Source organism: Mobula hypostoma, chromosome 3 (genome assembly GCF_963921235.1).
Source record: "Mobula hypostoma chromosome 3, sMobHyp1.1, whole genome shotgun sequence".
Lineage (NCBI taxonomy): Eukaryota > Metazoa > Chordata > Chondrichthyes > Myliobatiformes > Myliobatidae > Mobula > Mobula hypostoma.
Window position 1 is genome coordinate 76763170 of NC_086099.1, and position 16849 is coordinate 76780018.

A 16849-nucleotide genomic window follows, 5' to 3' on the forward strand; every position below is an offset into this window, starting at 1 on the left:
TTTGATTATCATTGTCATTTAAGTTATACAGGCTGTTCCAACGTTCCAAGAAAAGGACTTATTACAAGGTAACAAGCATTTGCTTTTATTAGCTTTTAGCTTTAAAAGCACTGAAACGGAAAAAGCCCTGACTGTTCAAAGGACATTATTTTTACATCAGTCCAACATTAAAGAGAAACTTTTAACAGTGGTTTTTGCAGCAACTGAAATATCTAAAATGTGTGTTCATTTTACTTGTGAGTTATGCTTTTATTCAGACACCTAGTCAGAATGCAGGTGCCCTCCATGTAATTCTGGCTTCCGCTTCTTTTCTTTCCAGTCCTAATGAAGCATCTTGGCCCAAAATGTCAACTGTGTATTTCCCTCTATAGATATTGCCTGAATTGATTTGTTTCTCCAATGTTTTGTGTGAGTTGCTCCTATTGTCTGATAGGTTTATTCAAATTAATAGAAGGTAACAAAATAATCACTCTGCTTAATCAGCAGAAATTGAAAAAAATGCTTGACGTCATATTTTAAAATGCGAAAAAAAGCTTTTGTTATAAAGTGCTCTTGTTATTAAGTGCAACTGTATAGCCACTGGTGGGGCATGGAAAGAACTGAGACCATCTCCGGAGATGCTTTTACCTGCTTCCGATCTACAGATCTACATGCGCTTTTTTCTCATCAGCTCATAAACCAAGCAGTTTGACAGGAGCACAAAATATGTGCCTTAATGTCGATAGTTGCAATTGAAATAAAATTTAACTTGCAGTAGTCAGTAAAGTCACCTTTGTATTGCAGACTGGGAATCATGGCAGCCTGTTGTCTATTTTCAGCAATGCTTAGCCTACGTGGGTGAAGCTGAGTCCCGTTTGCTCAATCACAATGTGGAGCCTCAAGGGAAGGGAAGCCACTTTTGTCCACTTTGCTGCCGGTTACATTTCATGTGATCCTCAGGTGGCCTGACTGCTGTCTGTGAACAGATTAGTGTCTTTATGCAAATCAACATTTTTTGGCACAAATAGAACCCCAGTGTTACGTTCGGTGGCCAAAAAATAATAGCTGAGAAGAGTGAACTGTTCAACAATCCTTCTTGCAAAGGGTCAGGGTAAACAGTTGGGAGTAAAAACAGAAAATGCTGGAAATACCCAGCAGGTCTGGCAACATCTGTGGAAAGAGAAAAACAGAGTTAACATTTCAGGCTTTTGACATTACATCACAACTCTGCAGTTGAGCTAAATGTGCAACCACCGGCTGACAAACCTAATCTGTTTATTTATTTAGAGCCATAACTCAGCAACAGTCCCTTCTGGTCCAACAAGGTTGCACTGCTGAATTACACCCCTGTAACCAACTAACCTACTAACCTCTATCTCTTTGGAATGTGGGGGGAAACCGGAGCACACGGACATGAGGAGCACATAACAACTCCTTACAGTTACTGTGAGGAGACAGAGTTATTCTACCATTCCATTGTTAGGAAGAGGAGCACAGTCAAGCAGCTCAGCACAGGGGGATGCAGGAAAACACAGCTGCACTACAATACATTCTGCCAGAGCACCACATCTGTATACAGCTGTCACTTCTCTCCTCCTAGGCCTACAGCCTTGGTATCAGTTCCCAGAAGCTCCCAGAGAAACAATCTGTAAGTGCAGATTCCTCAGGCGAACCTGTGCAGCCTTCCTGTTGTAGGAATTGCTGCTTCTGTGCTGTCTTGCCATCCTCTGCTAGTGGCAGTCAAGCAACAGCTGCTATCATTTTCTTTTTGCTTTAGGGTCTTTACAATTTGAAGTGGGGGAGTCGTGGTACTAGTTGGCTCAATGTGCCAGCATAAAACAACAGACAGATGCTCTATTCGTTAAGGCATGCCAGCACATAAGGTTCCCCATAGTGACTGAGAGCAAACATGTTGAGCCAATAGGATCTAAAGTAATACCTAGGATTCCCCCACCCAGAGTGATCATGAATGCCTTCATCTGGCATTTAAGGTATGACTCGGTTCGACAGGGATCCTGTGCCAGCAGAGAATACCATTCTGTCCATGATGAGGGACCATCATCTATGATCAAGCAAGGTTTCAGATGGGTTCTCTTGAAGCATTTAAAGCATGTGCTTCTTCCTTCATTCTCAGAGCTCTGCTCTTTTTAATCATGAGCAACAAGGTCCCAGCACTTAGCTGAAGAGATGAATCATTGCCAATGATATTGATTCATTACCTAAAAACCTTATTTGAAAAGCTATTCATTGCTATCCATGAGACCATTTATCAAACAAAACAATAATGTTTTTAAACAATGATAAAAAAGTGACCTCATAAATCTAAGATTTTCTTTAACACCAATCCATTCCACCTGTAATACTGTGGTCAACTGACATTCCATACCTTGAACATGTTGAGTAAGCAGCAGTGGAGAATGATTTGTTATTGCAGCAAGAAGAGCTCTAAGCAGATGAGAGTGAGGAGAATCTGCAGCAAGATCTCCAAACCATTCAGCCACAGCTATTGCCAGCAAATAACAGAAGATAACTCAGAACCTACCACTTCATATTGTGCTGCAGATCTACAAACCAGAGCTGGCATATGATAGAGTGAGTTGATGATTCTCTTTTTATCTTGGAAAAGCTAGAAAAGGGGCTAAGGCAAGGTTTATTATGACCATTATGGTGCGAAGAAGCCACAGATGAGCATCAGTGCTAGGCTCTATCACAAACCTGATGTGAAGGATCAGGTTAACAAGGAGAACTGCTTTAGAACACAATAAACTTGTCCAAGGCTAGGCCACGTAGTCTCTTGACCCTGCTCTACCTTTGAAGAATCAAGACCAATTTGATCTTAGCTTATTTCCTCTTATTCCCCTCGAATACAAATACCATGCCTTGAATATATTCATTGACTTTGTCTCCTTAGTTTTCTGGTGTAGAAGATCCCAAGGATTCATTGCCTTCCAAGAAAAACAAAATCTTTAACTGAATCTTAATTGGATGACCCATTATTTTTAATCCATGCTTTCTAGTTTTATATTCCTCCATAAAGAGACTTAGCATCTTAACATTTATGTTGTCAAGACTTTTACCAGAAATCACTTGTTTGGTTTATGACATAGTCAATGCTCCTGCAATTTTCTTAGTCAAAAACAGCAACTCTTTCTCCTGAGGCTGCAAAAGTATACATCCTGCCCATGGATCCCTATCCCTCTCCCATATCCCATATTCTGTCTTAACCCCTACTGGAGAATGTCATCTGCAAAGAGTGGCAAAGGTTGGGTATTGTTTTGCAGTAAATGATACACAGGTGTATGGAAAGAACAAGGATCAAGATGGAAGAAACAAGAACATAATCGTGCATAAGAGCAACCTCACAGGTAGCTAGAGACAACAGGCAGAGGGTGGAAATCTTATCATTGTGAGAGGCCAACCCAATTTACAAAAGATGTGGTGAAATATTGTGAAATACCTCAATCTAATGGAATGGTAGAACAGGCATGCAATGTTGAATGACTTAATGCTGTTATTCTGTTCCTGTATTGTTTGTAACTGTTGTAGAACAATAAGCAGCAGATGAATATTTGCAATGTAAAGTTAAGTATGTCTATAACTTGTTAATGGCGACAGAGCTTGTAGAGTACTAGGAAGAAAATTTCAGCATGCTTATGGGGTGAAGTGCCATAATGCCCTTATGGGAATGTTTGGCGCTTATAAATAGAGACAGGAAGACTTGTGTCTTGTGGTTGCCGTCTTGGACAGGTCATTAATTGTGTTTCTGCACTATATACTTGGGGTGATGCCTCAGGCACTGACAAATTCATCAACATACTTCCAGTTCTAGTTAATGTTTCGGAACAATACTATTTTTGGTCATAACATCCTCTTTTGTTTTTTAGCACATGCTCCATTAGGCCCTCCACTGCTCTGTCACCGAGATCATCCCTTCAACAGTCTGAAAGTGCTAGCAGCTTGCAAAAGCTGCTTTCTTCCAAGGCACTGAACTCACAAAATCAATACTCATCTCAGGACTCCTCTCTATATGAACCTTTCACTAAATATTCCAAATCACAGACTGGTTTTCTATTCCCCAGTTGGATACACCACACAGCAACAATCCCATTGTTAGCTACCAATAAAATAAAAAATCAGATGGGCTTCCTATCCACGTGATCTCTCTACCAAAATCTTGAACACTCAGCAGGGAAGTGGAGAGAGGAAAGTAACTACTGTGAAGGTTGAATTTTCCACGTCTCTTTGTTACTCTTGAAAATCATTTCAATTTGATTCCAGAACAAAATATGAAAGCAAAATTACAATTGTAAGTTAATGCCATCTGATGCTGTAATTAAAAGCCCATCTTCAATCACCATTTCTTTTTTTACATGTAAATAATGCAGTACTATGTGATCATTTCAGATTTTCTGCAAGAGTAATACTTTAGTAGCCATTCAAGGCATAACTTTGAAAGTAGAAAGATAGATGCACTATCTTAAATGGAATGAATATGTAGAATGAATTGAAAGCAAAGGCAAAATAGGTGAAAAATAAGCATAACCAAAAAGACTACAAATGCTTGACAAGCATGAGAAAATAATAAAATAATACTTTAAAAGAAACCAACTGTAAGCATACATGAAGAATAAAAGGAATAGCAACAACACAACAATATTGTGAATTTGCAAAAATATAAGCAGTGTGATGCAGAGGTATGAAATAAACTCTATATCTCCACCTACAGGTTAGGGAAAGAAAATCTGCAGCAATTTTATACCACTTTCATGTCTCAGCAGAAGTGCATTGACAATGTTAATAGAGTAGAATATATAAGCAACCATGTTTTTTCTGTAGAATTATATTGGTGATGTTGGGGACACAATGACAACTTGTATGCTAACTTAATATTTATGAATCACTGCTTTCAGGTCTTTTGACTGCAAAGGCAATTTTGATAATGAAGATTAACCATTTTCTACAGAATTAAAAACTTGAATTGCTGTTGATAATATTAAAATATAACAAGTTGTGTGTTCGTCCATCATCAACGTTATGATGGTGTCGAGAGTAATGCATGGTTTGGATTTAAGTGAGGGAGAGTTGTGCAGCGTCAGCCTTGCTCTCTCTTCCCAATTCCCATCTGGGTCCAGTGGCAAGACAGAGTCGAGACGGCTGGAGATGGGACTAGCCGCAGTGGATTATCAGGACGTCTTCTGTGTCTTGTCCTGATCTACACGTTCCACGACGCTTGCAGAGACCGCCTTCTTGACCATTGGACCTTCCATTGGTCTCATCTGCTCAATCCACTGGAGTATGTCTTCACATGCTGGGATACACAACTCCCTATCTCACCGAGGGTTTGAGACCCGTCCGCTACCCTCACCTGGTTTAGCTGGCTTGTCGAAACTGTTGCCCGGGGTGTAGCCGCTGTCGCATGCAAACAGCTATGGGGAGCCACAGGTGAGAGCTGAGTGCCAGGTGGGGACCAAAGGTGGACTAATTGCCTTGAAAAGGACACGACATGTTCCCCCACCAGAGGTACTACCCCTCCCTGACACCCCATACACCCCACATGTAACAAGTTAACATTTATGGAAAGGATCCATCCTCAGTGATACACTTACATTTGTTTGAGCTTTAATACCAACACACTGTCATATTTTTGTTCTGTTACACTGAACAAATATGTTAATTCTCCAGTTTACCTTTATTTTTCTGCATCACAGCCACCCTGTTTCAAGAGTTATGCACCAACGGCAGAAGTATTAGACATTTTAGCCACTCTGCCTCATTGATTCACTGGATGTATCCTCATGATACGCGTGGAGAATTGCAAAATGATCCTGATGTCATTTTCAGCACTGGGGAATATATGCACGGAAAATGCGTCATATTACAACTGAAGCTGGGATTATTGAGTCCATTCATTTCAATGGATAGGCATATATGTGAGAGTCCTGGATAGAAATTAGCATTCTACATTTTGGAATTAAATGCTTTTCAATGTTTTAATAGTTTAAAAAGTAATAATTTTATGTTTTATAGAATGCATTGCTTGTTAATCATATTTGAGTGTTCTTGAATATCAAACCCATTCAGGAACAGTTATAGACCTTGATGTGTTTGAAATTACTTGAAGTAGGGTGAGTGGGGATGGTCAACTGACTATCAAATTACAGAATTTAAGGGGTTAGCCCGTTCAGTGACTTCCATGACCCCCGCTTCCCCAGCTAAACGTAGCAAATTTTCATTGTGCAAGGCCCTGCTACTTCACTTGACCCCATTACTGAGCAACACAGAAAATACGTTCCTTCCCCTTCTCCTACCTTTTTATTCTGGCTTCTGTTCCCCCACTTCATTTTGAGTCCTGATGGAGGGTCTTAATAATAATAATAATTTTATTTTCATACAGATAATGTAGTTGGAAGTGCTTCACAGTAGGATAAAAGTACAAACATGAAAATAAAATTCAAAAAATAAAAAAGTAAGCATGAAAATAAAAGATAAGATATTTGTTAAAAGCAAGGTTAAATAAATAGGTTTTGAGCTTGTGTCAAAAGTGTCAACTGAGTCTGCAACCCTTATGGTTTTAGATATTAAGTTCTACAGTTTATGAGTGTAATTCACAAAAACTGACCTGCTAATTTTCTTTTGAGAGAGGTTGTTTAAATGTAAGGGATTGGTGAAAGAAGGCCTGAGAGTTTGAACATAAGATGCCTTGGCACAATACATCACATCATTCGTTTGCCTTTGCAGATGCTGCTTGCCCTACAGAGTTCCACCGGCATTTTGTGTCTGACACTCACGAGTTCCTGCATCTGCAGAATCTCTTGTGCCCCCATCACTGAGCTTTAGGGCAGCACTTACAGGCAAATTGAAACTAACTGGCAGATAAATTCACATCATATATTCTATCCACTATCCCACAGATGTTTTAAACAAATTATTTGACATCATGAATTTAATAAAGTCTTATTAGATTTCAATTTAAGATAATCTTATGTACAAAGAAAACATCTTCACATGTTTTCAGGTTTTAGTTTAGTATCTGGTGATAAAATAAAGAGAACAATTCTATAGTTCACCAAATAGGTAAGGACAATGCACAATATTGTAAAAAAATATCAGAAGTTGGTAGGTACAGATTAAGATCTTGAATTTTACTGCATCAGCTGATTGTCATGAATACAGGTAAGTTTTTCTCAATGGCTTTTAGCCTTCAAACTGGATTAAAATTAGTTGCTGCTAATTGCTATCTAGTGACCCCTGCTGGAAAACTCATATATATGGACATTAGCTACCATAAAGCTGCGCTTATTAATAATGACTGTGTGCAAAATAATCTTAGAACGTTTTCTCATAGAGTTCATCCTTAAAAATAATTATTTGGCAAACAACATGAAGTTGTTGTCATCTGTGCAATGTCACAGAGGTCAGTAGATGTGAGTGTGATTATTTTGTCCATCTCATCTTTTGATAGGAACCCTCTAAGTCTAATGCATAACCTGTAACTGCACAGCTTTGTCTCGGTACCTACCAAGCAGATCATTCTAGAGTTTACCCAGATTTCTGTGTAATGTAGACATTGCAGTGTCAATTGAGATTTATGTCTGCTTGACATGAGTTCAAGGTTTAACTTGATATCATGAACCAGATTAATGTTTTCTATTCAATTAAAGATTCTGCATGACTTCAAAAAGCAAACACTGAAGATGCTGGGAAAGTTCTGATGAAATCTAAAATGTTAACTCTTTTTCTTTCTGATCGGTGTAAAAGAGCATGTCAGGAGCAGAACCAGATATTTCCTTACCTGAGTATTGTGTCCACTTTTGGGCACCACACATTTGGAAGCACATGAAAACTTTAGGAGAATAAAGAATAGATGTAACATATTTTAGATGGACTAGAGAATCTGGGATTCTTCACCCTAGAAAAGAGGTGATTGTGATGGGATTTAAAAGCTTCAAGGCTACAGACAGAATAGCCGGCTGGTGGCATAGTGGCATCAGCGCCGGACTTCGGAGCAAAGGCTCCCAGCCGACTCCCTTGCACGCTTTCCATCTGGGTTGAGCGTCGAGCTAGCAACTCAGCCTCGTAAAAATAAGAAAGCCTGCTAAAAAAAACACCGTCATGACGGAATCCCGATGACTCCACTCGGAGTTAAGGGCTTTCTTCTTCTTCTTCACAGACAGAATTAACTGGGATGAGTTGCTCCTATAGGTGAAAATGTCAAGAATTAGAAATCTGAGGCAGACAAAAATTCCAGCCACCCTTAATGTAGAGTTGTGTGTATATGTTCATGTGGAGGAATAAGGCGGAAGTTGTAGAGGAGTAAGGCATCAGTTGCGTTATGGAATTCCTTCAGCAGATGTATCCTTTTCACTCAGTGAATTAGATGCCAGAGATACCTACCATTCAGACCAATTTATGTATAAGTAGCACCACCTGTGACCCAGTCATAGGTCCTGATTTGGACTTCTTTACATATATCTCAAACATACAGAGGTGCTCACTCTCTTTTGGAGTACGAGCACACTTCAGGGTAAGGCTGGCTTGTTGTCCAAGTGATTTTTTTCATCCATGCTGAGATGGTGGTGATACCCACCAAGATGGTCAAATACTGTGACATTTCTTCTCAAATATTTCTGCTAGGGTAGGGGCAGAGGTCATCAGCACATTTGGACTCTCATTCTGCAATATCTTAAGTTTCTACTGAAGCTTTTATCACAAGGACTCAATTTTACATTGTTCTTCTGATACCACAGGTAATCATGAGAAACCATTCTTTACCTTCTGCCCAACAACTATATGCTAGCTGAATTAATTAATCATCATTAGCATGCATCAGTGCGTCAGCTCGGATCATATCATCATTGACCAATACTTTCTGTCAGCAATCTGGATTCAAATTGTACTTGTGATTCATGATGACTCTAGGCTTCAGATGCAGCTTTCTTTATAGCACATTGTTCTGCTCAAATATATTTGCAAATCACCAAGTGTAAAATTGTTCATGAAATAGTATAATCGGGTAGATAGTAGAAAATGGTTGAATTAGTAATATATTGAAAATCTTCTGATACATAGAATGATGACTTGGTACAATTTTATTCGTACAGTGGAATTTTAACTAATCTCAAGAAAATGAGTATGTTTAATCCAAGTGGCTCAGCACTTCTGAAGAACTCAGTCTTAAATAAATGCCATAAAAATTTCTGAAGAACTATTGGTGTGTATTAATTGATGTTAATGAAAGCTGTTACTGATGTTAATGATCCGTCTTAGTGGTTACACACTTCAAAAAACACTTAATTTTAAAAGCATCCTTAAAACACTGCAACATGGCAATGATCAGAAACCCACAATAATAATTCACTCAGACTGATGGTTTGGTCAGTGCCAAGGATAGCTTCTAATTTTACTTTAACTATTGTACAAAATCATGGAAATTGTAATGCTAAATGTAAATTGATTGAAATTCCATGATCCTCTTGCAACAAAGCAAGAGGTGCCGTCCTTGGAACCATCAAAGATGTAAGGAGGTTATTTTGTCCATCTCAGTTGATTAAGTTTCTGTTTCTGACTTTTTATTCCTTTCTGGGTATATATCCACATTCCTAGGAAAGTTAATATTTATTCATTGAAAGTGCTTCCATTATTTGTTCGGCTATGGAATCCAGATCAACCAACTGGCTGTCATTCAGGGGCACATCTGGTTTCCGGGGGGAAGCACGGTAGAAGATGGCTAGACAGAGGAAAAGTGATTGACAACACAGCTTTGCAAATGGAAGGGTGCCAAGAATGTATTGCTGACTGATTGATTAAGGTATCCCTGGCCCTAATTTTCCTCAATGGAGCTATACAGAATTAATATATTTTCAGTTTGTAAACCAAGTGAAGGTAGCATCCCCTGCTTTCACACTTCCATTTTTAATCATATCAATGGCCACAGTAAAGTTATCTTGTTACTTCTCCCCCGACCAAAGCCATTAAGCAAAAGGACGTAGATGGATAAAAATGTCTTTGTGTATGTCAAATGGCAGTTTAAAACTCTTGAGTAAATCAAATACAAATATAGGAATAAAGATGAATGATATTTACAGTCAGAATCAGATTCATTGTCAGTGTGAAATTTGTTTTGTGAAGGCAGTGCAGTAGAAAACATGAAATTATTATAAATTACAAAAAATCAATGAATGGTGCAAAAGTGTCATGATATCTGTGTTAATTCAGATCAATTGATTTCAGAGCTTTTATTCTTATTTGCTTATTACCCATTAATATCAAATGCTACAAGTATTGTAGTTTTCCTTGGGCTAGGAGTAAACCAATGTTTCTCATGAAATTATTTGCACCATTCTGATTCATATAATCTTACATTTAGCTTGAAGAAGTGGAGAATTATGCTTTAACCTTGTCTCACTATGACATCAACAAGCAATTAGATAACAACTTTGTCAATAATAAACTCTTCTTTTTCATAAAATTGACAGTAATCCAAAATAGGATATTTTGGACAAGTAAGCAGAAGGTTAATTTTCGTAAAGGGCGTAATGTTGGAGCAAAATGCAAGAGAGACAGAAAGATGGCAGGAGGGAATTCAAAACTTAGAACTTGGACAGCTGAAGACATAGAACCTGTGGTGGGGTGAAGGAGGAGCAAATCCACAAGATTATAATTAAAATAGTTGTATGGGGTACATCACCAAGATTGAGTGGAATTGCAGAAGATCCTCTACTCCATCAACTCCTGAGGCTGGGGCTGGGGTGGGGGCAAGAGAGAAATCACTATTGACAGGAAAGTTGATTTGAGCAGCTCATTAAATACTGATCAGAGGCCTATGATTGACCTGACTCCTCAAGACTTCCTCATTCACAAAGCATGTTACATCTGTAAGAGAGTGGCTCCAGCATCACTCAACACATTTATAACAAGATATTCTACTTGACTGACTCCCAATCCTTCACACTATACGTCTTCTCTTTCCTAGCACATGATGACTGCTTTACATATAAAGTACTAAATCAAATGCAGCAATTTATCAAGCCCACTTCAACAACAAATACCAAACACACAGCTTCTACCTCAAATTCCACTCTAAGTCTCACATGCTTTCTTGATTTGGAAACATATTAGTGTTTCTTCATTTTAACTGAGTCTAACTACTGAAATTCTTGACTGTGGTGGATCTTCACTGCAACACTTCATAAAGGCAGCCCAGAACCATCTTGGCATGGGCAATCATCCATTGTTAATTCTTTCCTTATCAATAATCCCTCAAATAAATTAACAAAAATATATCAATGTGAAGAACAAATATATGCTGTTTACTTCAGTATTAGCAGTAATATTTATTGCCATGGGTAATATTATATTTCCCAGTTTTGATAACAGTAATTCTACCTGCATTGATTTCTAATTATCTGTACCTCATATGTTGTTCTTTTCTCATGCCTAGTGATGCATTGTGAGGCACTTTTGCCATTTCCCGAGCATTTTACTGTTTTTTACAAGGCCGAGTTGGCACCTCGATGCTCAACCCAGCACAGACTGAAATCATGCAAGGAGCCAACCGGTTTCAAACTCGGGGCCATTCGTCTCGAAGTCCGATGCTGCGCCACTACACCACTGATTGGCATGTATATCATGGCAAATAATAACTCTATTCTATAATCATGTGACAAGCCCTACCTGGTCATAAATACACTGACAATTTCTAACATGTGAACGAAAGTTCCAAACCTAGGCAGTAACCAACAAAGAATAATTTTATTCATGATAAATGGAAATTAGCTAATGATTCCCAGGAGCTAGTAATAATGTATTGAAACTTAGCCAGTGATTCAAATTTGAGGCTAGGTTGATGGCAGCCCACAGAGACGTTGACAATATTGCCCTATAATCTGTGTTACACAGTAAAAGAAGAATATGAATAAAACACTCTTATTTCTATTGTTTAATCTTTGGATGTAGGTATCACTTCTTTAGCAGTCTTCAAGAATTTGCTGATGCTTTTTCTTCTTAAAGCAATACAATCCATATGAACAAGTCATGTAGCATGAAGGAGTTTTCAAAGCATTTACTGCCTTTCTTATTTGAGACAAGAAAGATGAAGGGTTTGGGAAATATTGTTGAAAAGCCTTGATGGGTTGCTTCATATAGGTGGCAAATTCTGCAGCCATTATTGGAACTGCAACCAGGTTAGTGTAGAGTATTTTGCCATAACTAATATGTTCCTTGTAGCAGGATGTGAAATTTAGGAGGTAAACAACCAATTGCAAAGTCAGCCTTGATTTGCTCAAGTCAATAGTAATTATATGGCTGAACTGTTGAATTTCATGGTAATTGATAATTCTGCAGAAAGTTTATAGTAGGAAATGTGGTAATTGGTATTACCAATGATTTCCAAGGATGGGAATTATATCTTGGAATTATCCCTTGGGGATTATTAATCTGAATTGAAGTTCTGCCAAGATCTTATTATAGGCTTGATGCAAAGTACAGTCAATGTTTCAGGAAGGGTTTCAACCTGAAACATCGACTGTACTTTTTTCCATACATGCTGCCAGGCCTGCTGAGTTCCTCCAGCATTTCATGTGTGTTGCCCTGTTGTACAGATTTTCAGATGTGCTTTTATCTAAAATTAGAATATGAAAATTAAATATCAGAGCACTTATCCCTAGAATTTATTAACCAAGAGTAATTCTGCAGGTTATACCAAATAACTGCTAAATTCTAACAGTTTAGGACAGGCAGATGACAGAGGTAATCCACTGAATTAATACAAATTAACAGTTTATCTACTTTCTTCATAAACTATATAACACTAGGGATGACTGACAGAAATAATCCTGGAATAATCACTTAGATTGTAAATCTTGGAATTCACAGGATATTTTACTCCACTGATTTTCTTCCTTGAAGATATTTATGGCTTATGAGGACTTTATATTCCTTTGAAAGCACCAATCTCTTAAGTTCTTAGCATAGAAACTTGCCACCTTTTTCACATGTGCCAGTTCTTTCAGAAGAAATCCAAAATTAATCTCATTGTCCTGGATTCTTTCATGGACCCTTACCTTCCTCAATTTTTGATGATTATTCAAATTACTTTCAACGATTGCCATGATCTCTAATTCAATTGTACAGTGTTGAAAGGCTTTCCATTTTCCAAACAACAGGCATGAAAAAATTTCACCTTATCCATCTTTTCTTCAAATGATAAGTTATATGGAAGACTTAAGTGACTGGATGAGCTTTGCTAAGGGAGGGGAATGTCTCCCTCTCTCCCCTTTGCTAAAGGAAGTTACTATTAAATGTGTATATACTTAATTTGATGTCACACTATGAATCTCAGGATTGTATAAGGTGACATGTGAGGGGTGATTGATAAGTTCGTGGCCTAAGGTAGAAGGAAATGAGTTATACAGCTCTTGTTACATGCATGTGTAGTTCAACTCTTTGAGTGACAATGCTGAAAGTTTGAAGTTAATAACTCATCTCCTTCTACCTTAAGCAACAAACTTATCAATCACCGCCTGCTGTGGACCACTTTCTGGAGGTCCAAGATACCGACTTCTACAATAAAGGGATCCGAATGCTCCACGACCGCTGGACTATGTGTGTAAATGTGGGAGGAGATTATGTTGAAAAATAAATGTGCAAGGTTTTCTAAAATGACTCCTTCTACCTTAGGCCACAAACTTATCAATCACCCCTCTTATATGTGCTTTGATAATAAAATTTACATTGAACTTTGAGTACGTAAATGCCAAAGATATTTAGTCTATTTTTTTCTGTTTATTGGATGTTCAGAAGAACTCTCAGCATAGGACAGCACAGTGGTACCAATAATGCAACTGTCTCACATCCTTAGTGACCTACATTCAATTCTGAATTCAGACAATGTGGTACATGGAGTCTGCAAATTCTCCTTGTAGCTCGATGGGTTTCCTTTCATTTGCTCTATTTTCCTCTAGCGTCCCAGATATTGTTAGGTGATTTGGCTTCAGTAAATTACTCCCCATTTATGTGGCTGGCAAAAGAGTCAGGCAGCTGATAATAGGCATGTGTGAGTGAAAAGGATACAAGGAGATACTGTAAGTGAGGAAATGGGATTGATAAGTTGCATTGAGAACTGGCAGAGCCTCCATCATCTATATTGCTTTCAATTTTGTAGGGAAATATGTGTTTTTATGAAATGACCAGATGCAGAAGGAGAGGAACCAAAAGAAAAATAGACTTGTCAAAGTAAGAAGATGTGTATGGGTCAGGCAGACTCCTGAGGAAAATATGTCCATTTCCAACTGTTGGAGGAACATGCATCAGATTCTAAGTTTTCCCAGGATATACGAATTAGAGGGAAAATGCAGATCTCCTGAACTTTAAGGAAATAATCAACATACTCATATAGATTAGATTAGATTATGAGGATGCTCAGTCCTCAATTATTGTCATTTAGAAATGCATGCATTAAGAAATGATACAATGTTCCTCCAGAGTGATAAAATACAGGACAAACCAAAGACTAACACTGACAAGACCACATAATTATAACATATAGTTACAGCAGTGCAAAGCAATACCATAATTTGATAAAGAGCAGACCATGGGCATGGTAAAAAAAAGTCTCAAAGTTCCGATCGACTCCTGATAGTCCCGATGGCAGGCGGCAAAAGGGACAAACTCTCCCTGCCATAAACCTCCAGACACCGACAACTGCCGATGCATTGGAAGCACCTGACCATAGCCGACTCTGAGTCCATCCAAAAACTTCAAGCCTCCGACACCGAGCACCGAGCACAATCGCTGCTGAGCGCTTCGACCCCGCCCTGGCCACCAAGCAACAAGCAAAGCCGAGGACTCGGGGCCTTCTCCTCCGGAGATTCTGGATCGCACAGTAGCAGCGGCAGCAAAGAAGGCATTTCAGAAGTTTCTCCAGATGTTCCTCCATACTCTCACATCTGTCTCCATCAAATCAGGATTGTGCATGGCCCCCTACTTGATAGATAACAGACATCATTCACCGGAGTGGCCGCTGCGTGCTGCTTCGCACCGCCGTCTTCTCCTCCTCCTCCATTTTGAGACTCCATATAGTCTCCATTGTTTTACTTTGATCACAAAATCTACCATTTCCTTAATGAACAGGCGTATGATCATCAGCAAAACATCCTTATTGTCAAGAATCATGATGTTCCTATCATATTACAGCTGCTATATTGAAGAAATAGATCACTTCTTGGGAGCAAGTTCCATACTATTTCTTGGTTCCTCACTCCAATCCAATTTTTGGATTGCATTAGAGAATACAATCATGGTTGTAGCTACATTGCTGTATTATGCTGCGGGAAGCTTGCCATCTGGATCTTTATGGTGAAATTGCTCAGTCTATTAACAGTGCACCCTGGAATAATCTGCAGAGGAAATCTTATCCTTTGTCTTGTCCTCATCTGCCACAGGTAGATACTTCAGGCCATTTTTGCGTTCTTTAACCACTGCATTGTAGTAAGAGAAAGAAAAGGAGCAAGAGCATAGGAGGAAGATGGGGCTTAGGATACATTGGAGCGGGCGAATCTCTGCATGGGAGCCTCATACCCCTCCTCCATTCTATCCTCGCTCCTCACTTTCCACTCTAGTCTATTCTGCCACTATATAATGTTCGACTTTTACTTCTTGTGGAAGCACATGCATGGTAATGCATAAAAACAGTGTAAAAATAAAACATTAATAGTCCTGGATGAAACTGGCATGGATAATCACAAATCCAGTTCCTAAAATTCATTTGGAATTGATATTTGGATGCATTCACAACCTGTGGAAGTTATTACCAAAACACTTGGCTAGGAATTCATTCAGCTGTGAAAACATGCGTTAAGTACACTCGCTAGGGAGTCCATACCACTTGGTCTCCGTACCAGTCTTGCTCTTCTACTTCTTCCAGTGTTAAATTTCAGAAGATTCTTTTTAGTGATATATAATTATTTTAACTAAAAGCAGTCACGTTGGCCAAATAATAGTTCAGAATAATTTTTAAGGAATGGATATGCCGTAATATAGTCCAAATAAAATTGCAGTGGCAGTGATCTGTCATAATGTGAGAAACTGCCACAAACGTATTGAAGGTAAGGAAAACAAAATATCTTGTTTACTGATGTTCAATAAATGCATGGCATTAATACTGAAGGTTGATAAATACATTTTTGTTGTAACAGTAGCAATGTAGATAAATAGAATGTAAATAAATAGATGTGCACTGGAGGCATGCTTCAGTTGTGAGACTTAATAATTAAACATAGACTCATGCAATAGAGTCCTGGAAGTGTACACAGTGCAGTTTTTTCAAGAGTTTTTGATGTCATAAATAGAAATTAATTGCATTAAACGATATAATATTTATGATGCTTAATATATGATATTGCAAATTAGCAGAAGGTAACATAAATCAGAAATTTTTAAATTGGCATGCACTTTTTGTTTGGAACGTTTGAAGTCTTTTTATCAAGTTTTTAGATGTCAATTTTGTGTTAATTGTATTCATTATAAATTTTGACACTCATTATAGAAGCTACTATAAACTTTTCATTGTACTTACACAGCCTGACTGCTTGGTGGCTCTGTACTATATTTAGGAATTTATTCGCAATCTCTGAAAATTTTCACAGCATTTTTATTTGCTTGGGATGTTTGTAGCTATAAATTCATTTTTAACATCATAATTGTTTTTATCTTTTGCTTTGAGTCAGTCTGTCAGCTCTTGCTTTGCTCCCTACGTAATAAAGACATTGAGAATCTCAGTTCCTCTGTTTAAAAGCATACTTCACTGTTCTGTAATTGACTCTGTTAGATATATTTAATGTCTACTTAATTGAGGGAAATATCAAAATCTACC